The following is a 15912-nucleotide window of genomic DNA, read 5'->3' on the forward strand; positions in this document are numbered from 1 at the left end:
GGACTAAAAGAAAGTTCTACTTTACTTGCGCCCTATTTATATGCACGGTGAACAAATAGTACCATTCGTATTTCGGTAGCCGTATTCCTACGCGGAACCGGGGCTAGTTGGGACATGTTCGTCGGCACTATTGAACTTGACTCAAGGGGCCTGTCTGCTGGCGCCAGGTTCTTGTCCAATGAGAGAATGAACTATTATGGGCTGTAGTAGACTAAAGGGATATTCAATGTATATGTACAAAGAATATACAAGGGATATCAAACGATATACAAATACTATTAAATATATATCCATAAATAAATATATATATTCGGTTTAATCTGATCCTTCACAACAGCCGCCCCCTAATTAGTCCCACCTAATTAGCTAAGCAGAGACAGATTAACCGCACTGTCTACCACTCAAGGTCCGCTGTAAGGGTCAGTCAACTCACAAAGTCGTGGGGTCATGGTCGTCATCGATAGTGTCTGGGAGTCTTGGCAGTTCTATTAGCCTCGCCACGGGTCGTGTGTAAGTTCGCCCTTGGACGAGCACTTCAGCTGCTCGGACCTTGCCATCGGCACCGGTGATCACTTTGCTTACGCGGCCAGCCGGCCACATAGCTCTGGGTAGTGACTGGTCGATAATCATGACGACTGTTCCTTCTGTCAAATTGTCTCTCTCTTTTACCCACTTCTGGCGGGTCTGTAGAGACGGTAGATAGTGGAGTAGGAAGCTATTCCAAAACTTGTCAGCCAGTACTTGACTGTACCTCCACATTCTTCGGCCGTTCGCTTCTTCAGGCCTGTACATTGTCTGGGGTAGCGCGGGGTCCAGCCGCCCCATCAAGAGTGTGTTGGGGGTGACTGGGTCGACATCTGCTACATCACTTGAGACGTAACCGAGGGGCTTGGAGTTCAATACTCCCTCGATCTCCGTGAGGACTGTCATTAGGACTTCTTCCGCCACAGTCTGGGCCCCAAGCACGGCGTACAGGGCTGTCTTTATAGAACGTACTTCTCGTTCCCAGGTTCCACCGAAGTGGGGTGCGTTCGGGGGATTAAACTGGAAGTCAATCTGGGATGGAGCGAGGTGGGTCTTAAGTTCTGGGCCCATAGCTTGGAAGCTCTCTCTCAGCTCTCTTTCTCCGCCTTTGAAGTTTGTCCCGTGATCAGACAACAATGTAGACGGTTTTCCTTTCCGCGATGTGAATCTTCGGAAGGCCATAAGGAATGAGTCTGTGCTCATGGTTGGAAGGAGTTCGATATGTATCGCTCTGGTGGTCATGCATTTGAATACAATACCCCACCGCTTCTCGGTTCCTCTTCCTTTCTTTATATACAACGGGCCAAAACAGTCCATGCCTGTGGAGTGAAAGGGCTTGTCGCCGAGTCGGAGGCGACAGGGAGGTAGGTCAGCCATCCGGGGTATGCTGGGCTGCGCGCACCACTTTCGGCAGTCTAGACAGGTTCGCTGGAAGCGTCGCACTGCTTCTCTCCCTTGAAGTATCCAATAGCGACGTCTGATCTCCGCGAAGACTCTCTCTGCTCCTGCGTGGTGCACATCCTCGTCGTATTTCTTTATGATCAGCTCTGTGACCTTGTGTCGGCTGTTCAAGACTATCGGGTACTTAACGTCATCCGGTAGGTCGGGGGCTCTCCGCAGACGACCACCCACTCTGATGAGATTATGGGCGTCACTCTCGGGTGCCAGGTGGAGCAGTCTGCTGTCTGATGGGACGGGCTTTCCTCCCTGTAGACAGTCTAGCTCATCGGGGAACGAGTCTCTCTGGGCTCGTTGTAGTAGAAGAAGTTCTGCTTCTTCGTAGTCAGCTGCTGAAATGTCAGTGGTGGGCTGAATCTCTGGGTGGTGCCACAGGAATGTCTTTAGCTGCGCACTCTGTAGGGTGAGGCAATCATCTATGTTGGGGGCTGTGGAGGCGACTCTGCTCAATCCACAGAACATAGGTTTCTTGTTTTCAGCCTCCTCTTTACTCGCTTCCCGTGGGGTGGGCGTAGGCCACTCTTCTTCCGGGAGCTTGAGGAACTCTGGTCCGTCACTGTAGATGTTGTGACGGGTGAGGTCATCTAGGGACATTCCCCGGGTGATGACGTCAGCTGGGTTGTGTTTGGTGTCCACATACCGCCAGCTTGCTGCTTCTGTTAACTCTTGAATCTCTGTGACTCTGACTCCCACGAAGACCTTGTATCTGCATGAATGAGACTTGATCCATGTGAGTACTGTCGTAGAGTCTGACCACAAGATTGTTCTTTGCACCGGGATGGTGAGTTCACGTTGGATTAACGTGGCTAGATGCGCTCCTGCTAGGGCTGCGCAGAGCTCTAGACGCGGGATAGATTGTTGCTTTCGTGGGGCTATTCTTGAGCGAGCCAGGATGAAAGCGGTGTGTATCTCTCCTCCCTTCTCTTGGGCACGCAAGTAGGCCACAGATCCATAGGCTACTTCGGAGGCATCGCTGAAGACGTGTAGATCCATCTTGCATGTCTCTGGCCTCACTGTGGGTGGGAAGTAGCTGCGGCGTATGTTGACGCCTGGGAGTGAGCGGAGTTCCGTCTCCCACTCTCTCCATGTGGAGGCAAGGTGTGCGGGTATTGGGTCGTCCCAGCCCTGGTCCTTGTTCCATAGTGCTCGTACAATCATCTTTGCCCTGGTGGTGTAAGGTAGAATACATCCCAACGGGTCATATTGTCTGGCGAGTGTTCTGTACACACTCCGTCTGGTGGTCGGTATCGCCGTCGACCTTCCCTGCTCCGTGGTCAGGGGTTTGTGTCTATAGTGGAACGAGTCTGTTTTGAAGCGCCAGACTAGTCCTAGTGTCATTTCTTGGGCTTCTCCTGGGATGGTCGCCATCCAGGTCTCGCTACTGGCTGCCTTGTCCGCGGGGGAGAGGCTGCGCAATACTTGCGGGTCGCTGCTGGCCCACTGCCTGAGATCAAAGCCGCCTTTGATCAGGGAGGCGCGTAGCTTGAGTAGGAGAGCCTCGGCTTCTTCTTGGGTCGAAACGCTTTGTAAACAGTTGTCCACGTAGAAACTGTTCTTCACACTGTGTCGGACCTCTTCATCTGCTGCTGGGTCCTCTGCGACGTGTTTCTGCAGTGCAAATGTAGCACAGCACGGGCTGCATGTGGTTCCGAAGGGGAGGACTTCCCATTGGTAGATGGCTGGGTGCTCATCTCCGATCCTCTCTCTCCATAGGAACCGCAGTAGGGGCTTGTCCTCCTCCACTAGTCTCACCTGCAGGAACATCCCTTTGATATCCCCGCTGATAGCCACCTTGTCCTGGCGGAAGCGTAGTAGCACGCCTAGTAGAGAGGGGCCGAGTGTGGGGCCGGGCAAGAGCTCTTTATTCAGATTCTGGGATCCGATCTGGTAGCTGCAGTTAAACACAATGCGATCCTTGCCGTTGTGGTGGACCTTGTGGTGCGGCACGTACCATGATTCGGTCGTCTGATCGGCCTCTTTAATGTCAATCTTCATTACGTGTCTCGCTGTGATTAGCTTCTCAATCTCAGCGCGGTACACACTCTCTTGAGCGGGGTTTTTGGCTAGGCGCCGCTCTGTGTTCAATAGATACCGCTCCGTAGCTTCTTTCGTGGCGTGAAAGGTGGGCATTCCCTCTCGCCTCAGGAGTGGAGTTGCGTATCTCATCACTCCGCCGACTGTGACTCTCTTTGTCCCTTGCTCGAGGAGGTTTATGGCGTAAATGTCTTCTTTAGAACGAATGTCTTTCTTTTCGTTCTTAAAGGGCATTGTCTCTAGTGTCCATAGCCTCTCGACATGCTGCAGGAGAGTGGTGTCTTCTTCTGTCACTCTGGAGTGGAGGCAGCTAGTGGCTGCTGTTCGGTTGAGAGATTTAGCGAGGGGGCCTTGTAGTGTCCATCCTAGGCGGGTCTCGACTGCTGCAGGACAGCCTCTGGGTCCTGTATGGACCCGGTCTATCGGGACTATGAGGTCTGCATGGTCGGAGCCTATCAGCAGGGTCGGGGTGGCGCCGTCTATGAGCGGGATAGGTAGTTGACGCAGGTGCACATATTTATCCATCAGTTTGGCGATGGGGTAGGTGTACTGTGATAGTCCTATTTCTTGGCTGGTGAAAGCATTTGTAATCCTATACCGTCTCTCTGGCAGCCCGCTTGCTGCGGTAGTGAAGGAGACATTCTCGCCTTTTATCGTCTTTAAATCTCTTCTTATTGTCCGAATCGTCATCTGGTTCTCGCTCCCCCGCAGTCCCAGCTGGGCCGCAGCGGATGCGAGGAGAAGGGTCTTCTCTGACCCGTCATCAAGGACGGCGTAAGTGTCCATGACTTTATCTTGGTGGCTCAATGTTACACGGACTACCTTTAAGAGCACCTGGGCGCCGCTGCTGCTGGCGGGGTCAATGTACATGACACTTGCCTTTGTGCTGCTCAATGGTGCAGGTGCAGGCTTTCTTCTGTTACTGTCGTGTAGGACATCTAGGTGGGCTCCGTCACACCGACTGCACCTCTTCTTTAGGCGGCACTCGGCTGCCATGTGACTGCGCGCACATCGGTAACAGCGCCTGTTGGACTTTATCCATTGACTCACTTCTTCTGCATTCATCTTCTTGAATAGGTCACATTGTGACAGCCAGTGTTCCTTCTCGCAGTACGGGCACACCATCTTCCACTTCTCTTTTCTCGAGGGGGTACTGTGGTTCTTACTGCTCGGTACTGATTCTGATTGGTGCATGACAGTCACTGATCTTCTTCCATCGTTTACTCTCCTAGGTCCCTCTCTGGAGCTTGGTGTGCTCCGCACGAATGTATCCAAGCGTAGGCTGCTGACTTCTCTCGTCAGGAAGTCGGCTAAATCGAGGAGGGATGGTTCGGGACCGTTAGGATCACGGTGGTCTCTCTGCCGCCTAAAGCGCTCTTGTCTGGCGGGCGGCAGCTTCTCTAAAATCCTCTCGATGTTAGAGTTGGCGTATAGCTCGTGTATACCCTTTTCTCGTTGCGCTCCCAGCATCCCTACCAGGGACTGCACTTTTATAGACAGGTCGTCTAGTGAGCGATTGTCTGTTGCTGGGGGTAGGCGGTCAATATGCCTTATCTCTTGGATTACGTAATCCCATATACGTCCATATCTCTGGTCCAGCGCTGCTAGAGCCGCGGTGTATGGGGTCGTAGAGGTGGCATAGGCCAGCGCTATATTGTGCGCTCGGGGTACTTTCAGGTGCTTCAGTAATATTGCATACTTGTGGCGTTCGTCAACGACATCCACCATCATTGTCTCTAAGCACATCCGGAGCTCCGTGTACTGTGCTCGATTCTCATGGGTGAAGTCTGGAAACGTCGGTGTGCCAATGTATGACGCCGTGGATGGCTGGCACATCGGTGAGCGTTGGGAGAGAGGCCTCCTAGGCGAGTCTCCTCTTGCGCCTCTCTGTGGGCTGGTACCGGCAGGGTACCATGGCCCGCTGGTCCAGGTGCTGTTCCTCGGGGCTGGTCGTGCGTCATGCTCACCCGTGAATAGAGTCGGGGGTCTGTAGCGCAGCGCCGCGGGGGTATAGCCTGGGCTGTACTGGACCTCCTGGTCCGGTGGAGTACTGTGCTGTCGTCGGGCTTGGTTCTCCTCCTCTCCCTCTTCTTCTTCTGTCAGGTCCTCTAGATCCTGTAGTCGTTTATTTAGCCTCTCCGCAGTGTATGCTGCTCCTTCCTTGTAGCTGGGTCTCGCTTGGACCGGTCGGGGAAGGGGGTCTGCGGGGGGTATAGGCTCTCTCTGGTGGTCAAGTTCAGGGTCGCTTGGTCGGTTAGGGGATGCTGCCCTTGACTGTTGTCTCGACGAGGCCCTTGAACCCCTGGCGGAGGGAGAGGGTGTTGCCCTGGTGATCAGCTGCTCCATTAGCTGCGCTTGTAGTCTGTCGCGCTCGGCTTGTAGTCTGTCGCGCTCGGCTTGTAGTCTGTCGCGCTCGGCTTCACGCTGGATGAGAGCGATGACGCGCTCTGCTTCTCTTTGGGCACCGTCAGCGGCGCGCTGGGTGTCGGACCGGTCTCTTGCCATATTCTCTTCCGTCTGAAGGCGTCTCATCTCCAGGCGTATGTGCTCTTCTTCGCTCCGCTGCTGTGTTTGGAGTCGATCGCGTTCACCCTGAAGTCGATCGCGTTCACCCTGGAGTCGATCGCGTTCGGTAGAGGCTGTCAGGCTGACGAGGAACGCCTGTGACAGCATCCTCTCCGCCTCGCTGGGGGAAGACGCTTGTAGAGGTGAGCCGCTCCTGGCTGTCCTCGTTGGGGAGTCCTGGAGCTCTATCTCCTCGGCGCTCTCCTCATCTTGTTCCGTGCAGGGTTCCACCTCTGGAGGGTTGTCTTCCTCCCGGAGCTGGTCGGGGACTACTTCTTCGGTATTGGCGGGGGGTAAAGGCATGTCTGTTCCCTCCTGGTCCCCACCGTGAGCTTGGTCAGTTACATTAGAACCCACTAGGGCCTCTGTGGTCGGGGTAACCTGGTCGTTAAGGTCAGACATAATTTTACTTTCTACTTTTACCGCGTTTACCGTCTGTAGAAGGCTAGGTAGTTGACTGACAGCGTAATCCTCTAAGTACTGAGGTGTCTGTCGTCTGCGCCGCGGGCGTTCTACGTTAGGAGGACCGTTTCGTGGAGTGTTCATCATAGGCCATTTCAATATTAATAACACTATATTAATATTACACTAGTTACGCTCCGGCTCGAAGGACCAATTGTAGCTGAGGGGTACAATTCCCTGACTGTATTGATAAGTATGGTATCATTAAACCACTACCGCTTGATGTACTTTAACTTCTGGCCATCCAGTACACGATATCTAAGTATGATGAACACTTTCCCACATATGAAACCAGGTCCACACAAATATAACAGTCGAAGGTTTAATATAGCAAAGGGTATATACAACATTCACTTAATTACATTTATGATTTGAATGCACTTGTAAGGCAAATGAGTATTCGTAGGCAAATCAACACTGAATGTCCAATCTCTGGTTACGCAGGAAGCAAGTATACAACCTGGTTCTTTAGGGAAACTATAGCGATGGTACTTAAGGATTATAGCGGGATACTAAAGGGGTCCTGCTGGTTGTAAGTCAGTAAGGGGGGGGGGGTTTGGAGAGCCGTCAGCTGCATCCCATCTGGCCAACGATTCCTGGGGAGAATTCAGGTACAGAAAACAGTGCCTGCAGGATCTTGATCCACAGATGAATACACTTGGGCCCTCTTGTAGACGGTAGCTGTAGGTCCACAACGAAGGAGAAGCGAGGCGGCCTCGGTCTGGGTTGAGCGCCGTCTCACCTGGGCTCCTCTCGGGGGTAATTCCAACACTCACTGGCGTTGGCTGTTATCCGCTCCACAAATCAAAGCACCCAAAGCAAATAGATATTCCATATGCACGGTGAACAAATGGTACCATTCGTATTTCGGTAGCCGTATTCCTACGCGGAACCGGGGCTAGTTGGGACATGTTCGTCGGCACTATTGAACTTGACTCAAGGGGCCTGTCTGCTGGCGCCAGGTTCTTGTCCAATGAGAGAATGAACTATTATGGGCTGTAGTAGACTAAAGGGATATTCAGTGTATATGTACAAAGAATATACAAGGGATATCAAACGATATACAAATACTATTAAATATATATCCATAAATAAATATATATATTCGGTTTAATCTGATCCTTCACAACACCATTTATATAGTTAGCATTTACGTACATTAACGTTAGTAGAATAAATGGATGAAAACGTTATTTAACAGATTGCAGAATGGGTACAATTAGGCTTGGGCGGTATAATTTTTTTCATACCGTCATAACTTGATGACCTAATACCCCGGTATACGGTATATGATGTATGACTTTCATTTTCATCAGCGGGGGGGGGGGGGGGGGCAACCCGTGTTACCAAGTAAACAAATCACGGAGATGGCCAGTTAGCCCGCAGCATCCGAGTGCTACTATCGTTAGCTCTCAGAATGGTAGCCAGAAGCCCGCAGCATCCTAGTACTACTAACGTTAGCTCTCAGAATGGTAGCCAGAAGCCCGCAGCACCCTAGTACTAGTAACGTTTAGGGATGTCCCGATCGCCTTTTTTTGCTTCCGATCCGATCCCGATCATGTGATTTTAAATATCTATCGATCCGATCGTTTCCGATCCGATCTTTCACATTAGTAATCAATTTTGATGCATTTTTGTCAGAAACTGGCAGAGCGAGACAAGCCCATCTGTTGCCTATAGTCCGGGGCGTGAGCACGGAGGCTTTTGTTATTACATTCACCCTGAGAAATGTGCTTCTGCTTCATATGAGAAATATTAAAAGTTTCAATATATGTTTGCACATTAGTATACATTCAGTGTTCGACTTACGTAATGGTCCATTCTGGTCTGAAACGCAGACGATAATCCTCAGTCACGTTATCCTCCAGGTGAAAAGTTAGTCTGAAAACTTCGCCTCCAGCCTGTCCTCCTTGCAAACATTGCAACTGGCTTGACTTTCTATTTTAAAATGCTTAGTTCCAAACCTCTGACATTAAGTCTAGCTGCTCAAGTCAGTGGATATTAACCGTGTTTCGGGAGCGACGTGTTGTACTGTTGTTGTGATGTGGAGCGTGTAGCGTGTAGCCGGTCTAAATTAAAGGGAATGTGTTTGTTGCAACGGTGTAAATTAAAGGGGAATGTGTTTGTTGTGGACAATTATTCTGCTCTGTGTGACAATAAATACATTAATGATGATATATTATATGTAATTTAAAACCAAAACTAAGGCCTCCGTATCAGGGGCGGATTTAGGATTGTAGGAGATCCGGGGCTTAGCCCAGATGGGCCCCCCCTTTTTTTTTTTTTTTTTTTAATCTTTAATTTTTTTTTATATATATATATATATATATATATATATATATATATATATATATATATTTTTTTTTGGGCAGGCAAGGGGTGGTTTGGAGGGGCTCAGGCACGACCCCCTCCACGACAGATTTTTTTTGAATTTAATGAACCTGTACGTGCAATTTCCTGCAATATAGAGCCTTCAATCTTGACCAATAAAGCTGCTCTTTTCACTATAAAACTCAGTTAACCATAACGTAGTTATGGTTAGATTTATATATTGGGGGGGGATATATCATATTTTTCATATAATCAAAAAGTGGTGAAGCAAGATTATACCTTTGCTCCCCCAAGTTCAATAGTGGGAGAGCAGAGATGCTCCGAATGCTCTTATGGCCAGGCGTCTATGATTCACTGATACAAAGTAAAATAGTGCAGTGCAATAAAATAGTTAGTAAAATAGAATAAAATAATGCAATAGTGCATTGCAATAAAATTGTTATCATCGTATTTAATCGGGAGGCCGGTAAGGAGTGCATTACAGTAGTCGAGTTGGCTTGAGATAAAGGCATGGATCTGGTTTTCAGCGTCCTTTTGATTTATAAATGGCCGTACTTTAGCTATGTTTCTAAGGTGGAAGAATTAAGTTTTTGTCAACTTGTTGATTGTGATTTAAAGCTTAGGTCTGAGTCTACCATAACACCAAGACTTAACTCACTCAAATACAGTTAGCAGCTGGATAGACCACAGATGGAAATTAGCTTCTGCTAAATCTGGTGCAAACATATTTTCATGTAACAATGATGAATTGTAAAAAAAAAAAAAAAAAAAAAAAAAAAAAAAAAATATTTTTTATTATTTTTTAAATAGATTCGGGGCTTTTCAGAATACATCCGGGGCTTGAGCCCAGGTAGCCACCCCCTAGCTCCGCCCCTGCTCCGTATGAGTTTAAGACGTGGACATGGTCATGTTTGTTGAATAAAAATTTTCTTTTTTTGACTGCCGATTTTTATTATTATTTTTTCCCGATCCCCGATCCTCTGAAAAGCACGTGATCGACGCCGATCCTGATCACGTGATCGGATCGGGACATCCCTAGTAGCGTTAGTATTGTGTATTCAAAAACGCACCGGACTGCGACGTAATGTTTTACCGTTTATTTGCTTGCTCCACCAGTGCACAACAACACACACTCTCGTTACCACAACGCTTTACGGTATTTTCACAGTACTGTCGCAACATTACCGTAAAGTGTGAACACCGTTGTGATCCACATACACAACAGTTAGCTCTCAGAATAGCCAGTTAGCCAGCAGCACCAGCAACGGTAAGCGTGTCTCATTTAATTTGCACCACTGAAGCGGGGTTTCCCCTCCTCCTGTGTGTAGAAGACAACCAGCTCTGCGTGTGCTCGCTCCACTAGTGAGGACTGGTCTCGCCCTCTGCTGGCACGTGTGTGCACTACAACCAACCACTGTCAAAACTCCGTTTCAGTGTAATATAAACTGAAACGCATCTGTGATTTTGACGGTATTGATTTTCAATACCGTCGGGATTTCTAAATACCCTGGTATACCGTAATACCGTCATACCGCCCAAGCCTAGGTACAATACAATATGGCTCAATACAAACAATTGTTAAGTGTGCTGACTCTTACCACCTAACCTGCACGGACTACAACGTATAACGTATGATGTATATCATGCCAGTTAGGGTACCTTGTGTATACTGCACCTGTGTATACTGTATACTTTACTTTACTCATAGTATATATTCAGATACTAATTATTTATTACCCATAATTATTGTAACATGTAATATAGGGCATACAGACCCTCATCTGCACCTTTGATTACACTGTTTACTTTCTCATATTCATATGTTCAGATTTAATTCTTGTATTTTCTATATTTATTTCTACTATTACCATGCCCGTACCTCCGGTCAATGGTCTCTAACTACACACCCTCAAGACCCCTACGCTCTGCATCTTCTGGACGCCTCAGACCTACTCCTATCCAAGCTCCGGGAGGGTCATCAATGAGAAGCCGCCTATTCTCAGTCCTTGCCCCACAATGGTGGAATGAACTACCCATCCCAGTTAGGACAGCTGAAACCCGTCCAATCTTTCGCCATTGACTAAAGACGCACTTCTTCAACCATTATCTGAAATAAATTTAAAATAAAGAAAGAAAGAAATCTAACCCTAACTAACCTTACTGTCATGCACGTGTCCTAATAAACTAACCTACACTGTAGCACTCAACACTTGATGAACATTGTTACTCAGCTGATAGAGTTGTGCTCTTGCTGATGACTTGTCGTACAGAACTTGTAAGTCGCTTTGGATAAAAGCATCAGCTAAATGACTAAATATAAATGTACATGTACCCTCCTGTATGCTGCTATGACACCTGCATTTCCCCAAGGGGATCAATATAGTCAAGTTAGACCGCGCTCACAAGTTCTCACACTGGGTGCTGTAATCCCATAAAGTTCAGTATATCAAAAAACAGGGTAGCCGGACCAGCACTCACAGGTTCAATGTTTTTTAATGGCAGCCTGAATAAATAGCAGACATGTTTCGGACAATGTCCTTCTTCAGTGATATGGCTAGCACTGGAAATACATTCAAGGTGATAGTTAAATACACCTGGCAGGTAATTAGATGACATGACACGGCAGGAAATGACATCACAACGCAGGTGTGCCTATGCAATGTGACCAAAGGAATCAAAATAGAGTCCAATCATAAATTATAAATTATACATATATATAGATATATCTATATCTAACACCAATCTATATTATAAACAATACAAAACAAAACAAAATTACCAGAAACTTGATAACATATAACATGCCCATTAATTTCTAGGGCTAATTGAGCCACTTTACATATTTAATTAAATAGTTTCAAATTATACATTGGGCATCCTTGTGAAACATGCCTCTAGTTTAGCAACAAACAACAACTTTAATAAAACCAGAAATAACACTGTAGGTGTAAGGAGGTTAGAGGAAACAGGTTAAAACGTTCTCTTCATTCATTCCTCTAGGTTCGATGCAATTGAACAGGTGGATATAATAACATTCACGTTGCAACAGCAACTTGTGTCTGTCTCCACCTCGCGCTGGCCTGAGTACTAACTCTAGTCCCATATATTTGAGATCGTTGACGGTATGTTTACACTTAGAGAAATGTCGAGCTACGGACGACTTGACATCTGAATTTCTCACAGCACATTTGTGTTCACTTATTCTTGATTTAAAGGCTCTCGTTGTTTTGCCCACATAAGAAAAATTACAAGGACATTTTAGCAAATACACCAGATTGGACGAATTACATCGAACCTAGAGGAATGAATGAAGAGAACGTTTTAACCTGTTTCCTCTAACCTCCTTACACCTACAGTGTTATTTCTGGTTTTATTAAAGTTGTTGTTTGTTGCTAAACTAGAGGCATGTTTCACAAGGATGCCCAATGTATAATTTGAAACTATTTAATTAAATATGTAAAGTGGCTCAATTAGCCCTAGAAATTAATGGGCATGTTATATGTTATCAAGTTTCTGGTAATTTTGTTTTGTTTTGTATTGTTTATAATATAGATTGGTGTTAGATATAGATATATCTATATATATGTATAATTTATAATTTATGATTGGACTCTATTTTGATAGGTCATTCCTTTGGTCACATTGCACAGGCACACCTGCGTTGTGATGTAATTTCCTGCCGTGTCATGTCATGTAATTACCTGCCAGGTGTATTTAACTATCACCTTGAATGTATTTCCAGTGCTAGCCATATCACTGAAGAAGGACATTGTCCAAAACATGTCTGCTATTTATTCAGGCTGCCATTAAAAAACATTGAACCTGTGAGTGCTGGTCCGGCTACCCTGCTTTTTGATATACCCAAGGGGATCAATAAATGAATATCTTATCTTATCTTATCTTACACAGTATGTAATACAGAGCAGGGTAACATTAGCCAACTGATATTCCCATCATAGTAATAATGATAATGTAAAACAGTCAAATAAAATACAGTCAAATGGTTTTCCAGAGGTACAGCGATGAAGAAGGGGTTTGCTAACTGGCAGTAAACGTAATATGTATGTATTGTATATATAATATATATGTATATATGTATATAAAATGGCTAGAGAAACTATACAGGGTAACCTACAGTTTTGGCAAATATTAATAAGGTATTCAAAATTTTTTAGTTAACTAAGTAAATGTTTTCAATATGAGTCTGACAATAAAACGAGCAGTTTTAGTAAAGTATGAATTAGTAAAGTTAATATAGTATGATCTGATGATGAGTAAAAAGGGGTGGGATTAAATAAGTGTATGCTTCTTCCCACTCCTTTTCAAATATGTAAATTACCAACAAAAAAAAATTATTTAGTTTAACTTTTGTGTTTTTTGTTTAGTTTTTAATTACATTTTTGTTATATACATTTATTATTTGAACGGCTTAAGGCTATATCTGTACTTGATGTTTGTTGTTGCATATTTGAAATAAACTTCAATCAAATCAAATCAAATGTGCCCAAAAGTAACATAATATATATGGCATATAATACAAGCAGGGGTGTAGCTGGGGGGGGGGGGGGGTAGCCTAGGATGATTCCAAGGGCCCAGCACTGGGGGGGGGGGGGGGGGGGGCAGAGAACACTATTATTATCTTTTTATTAATATGGTTTTATTATTATTATCCTAAAGTAAGTTAATGTAATTGACTCAAACGTATTAATTGCCTGTATTAAAGAAAAACATCACAAAAGAAACAAACAGGTGCTTGTTAGTTTGTTTGACGATATGAGCACCCCTCCCTTCTTTCATTGCATGGTTCAGTCCACATACACAGCAGCGCACAGCGCGCAGCTTGAACAGAGTCAGACTGACAGGAAAATGTCCTCAGCTCATGTTTCAGGAGCTCAGAAACTATCAGCATTGCAAGAGGAAAATAATAAAATGTTGACAGCTAAAGTAGTCACCAAGTATTTTCACAAGAAAGGTATTTATTCACAGAACTTGTTTTGAAGCTCATAACAGCTTGGCCAACATTTTGTGGCTGACGTTAGCTGATTGATTGATTGAAAACTTTATTAACAGATTGCAGAATGGGTACAATACAGTACAGCTCAATACACACAATTGTTAAGGGGATGCAGACCAGAGAAAGACTTTCGTCTTGTTTACATCAGGGTCCCCCATTTTCAATTCATCAGCTACCTGTTGCTATAAAAAAATTAGATGAGTGTAGATGAGCCCAGTGCATTTGTATCCAGCAACTATGCCCTTTTGCTATGGCTAGCTAACCTAACCTGTATAATGTTACATGCTAACATTGCACTGCTCTAATGCACAGATGCGGCTTCAGGATCAGTACCCCTTGTCCCCTTCCCTCAGGCCAGCTCCCAGTTGAAGGAGAGGGAGGTAAGCAGCAGGGCTTGGGGTTAACAAACAGATTTTAAAATATGCTTACCATGCATGCATTGAATACAACTTTAGGTAATATTCACATTTAGTTACTCTAGTACTTCCAGTAATTGCAATACCATTGACCACTGGCACATTAAATTGAGGTTGTTACAGTAGCTATAGCTATATTTGAGCAATTGGAAAATATCTATACAAATTATTATTATTATTATTATTATTATTATTATTATATTATTATTATTATTATTATTATTATTATTATTATTATTATTATAACAATTAAGAGATAGCTCGAGCTGTACTGTGTTATTACTATTATAGGACATTTTATAAATCATGTACACTATGGATACTCGAGCAAGGCAGCCAACGAGGAGAGCAGAGGTGAAGAGGCAGAAGTAGTACAAGAAGAAGTTGAGGACCATGAAAGCAGCACAGATGAGGAGGAAGCAGCTACTGTATGGACAGTCAATGTCAGGGACAAAGTGAGGCTCCGACACAGGATTCCACAGATACTGAGCCACCTGTAGTGGTGTCTGAGGTAGAAGATCTGCTATTGAATTGAATTGAAAACCTTTATTTATCCCCAAGGGGAGATTCAGATGTCCATTACAGCATAACAGAAATTTAAAATCAGTTAGTGGAAACAGTTAATACATAACATACACGTATTAGTATGTGTTAAAAACAAGATGGACAAATACATAGGGATACAAAGAGCTAAAATAGGGCTAAAATAGAGCTAAAAGTGGTGAAAAGAAAAAGAAACAAGTCCAATCATGATGTTAAATAATAAAATGTATTGGTTACAGTCCACAACCCAGCTCCTCCAGTCCACGGCAGTTGGCCCGTCCTCCTGGCCCTGCCTGGTTGTGGAGCCTGATTGCCACCGGCACAAAGGACTGCCCGAAGCGCTTTGTGGTATGTCGGGGGGGGGGGGGGGATAAGTCTGTGGCTAAACGTGGACCGCATTGCGGTCAGCTCATCATGGAGGGGGTGGCAGGGGTTCTCGAGGATAGCATACAGCTTCCTCCTCGTCCTCCCCCACTACCTCCAGACTGTCCAGGTCCGCTCCCACCACAGAGCTTGCTTTTTTGACCAGTTTGTTTATTTTGTCTGTGTTGGTGTTGCCCCCCCAGCATACCACAGCGAAGAAGAGGGCACCAGCAACCACAGACTGGTAGAACATCTGCAGCAATTTGCTGCAGACATTAAAAGACCTGAGCCCTCTCAGGAAGAACAGTCTGCTCTGTCCCTTCCTGTAGAGGGCCTCGATGTTGTTCGTCCAGTCCAGTTTACTATCACTTGACTTGACCCAGGGTTGTTCCCAGCCTAGTGCGACTCAAGGTTCTTTGGTATAGACTATTGCATTGGTCCATTCATTGAAGATGAACGCAATGCGACATCCTCTACTAGGCTCACCCACCAACAGTGCAGGTGCTGAACTGCTGATCCGAATGTATATAGGTAAAAACCATATTATGCGTTTTCATCAATAAATAAATAAATGGCCAAAAAAAATTCTGTGGGCCTACAAATACATTCTTTCATGGGGCCCAGAATATACATTAAATTAAATGAAATAGATCATCAACCCAGCGGAGATGATGGGGAACTGAACGGGCTATTATCAGCAGA

At 45.6% G+C, this 15912-nt stretch overlaps 1 protein-coding gene across 1 annotated transcript in view; it reads left to right on the plus strand.

Moving 5' to 3' along the window:
- The window catches only part of ssh2a (slingshot protein phosphatase 2a), a 109425-nt gene that overhangs the window by 38667 nt on the left and 54846 nt on the right, over positions 1–15912 (plus strand). The window lies entirely within an intron of this gene.

Source organism: Notolepis coatsorum (assembly GCF_963971535.1).
Source record: "Notolepis coatsorum genome assembly, chromosome: 1".
Lineage (NCBI taxonomy): Eukaryota > Metazoa > Chordata > Actinopteri > Aulopiformes > Paralepididae > Notolepis > Notolepis coatsorum.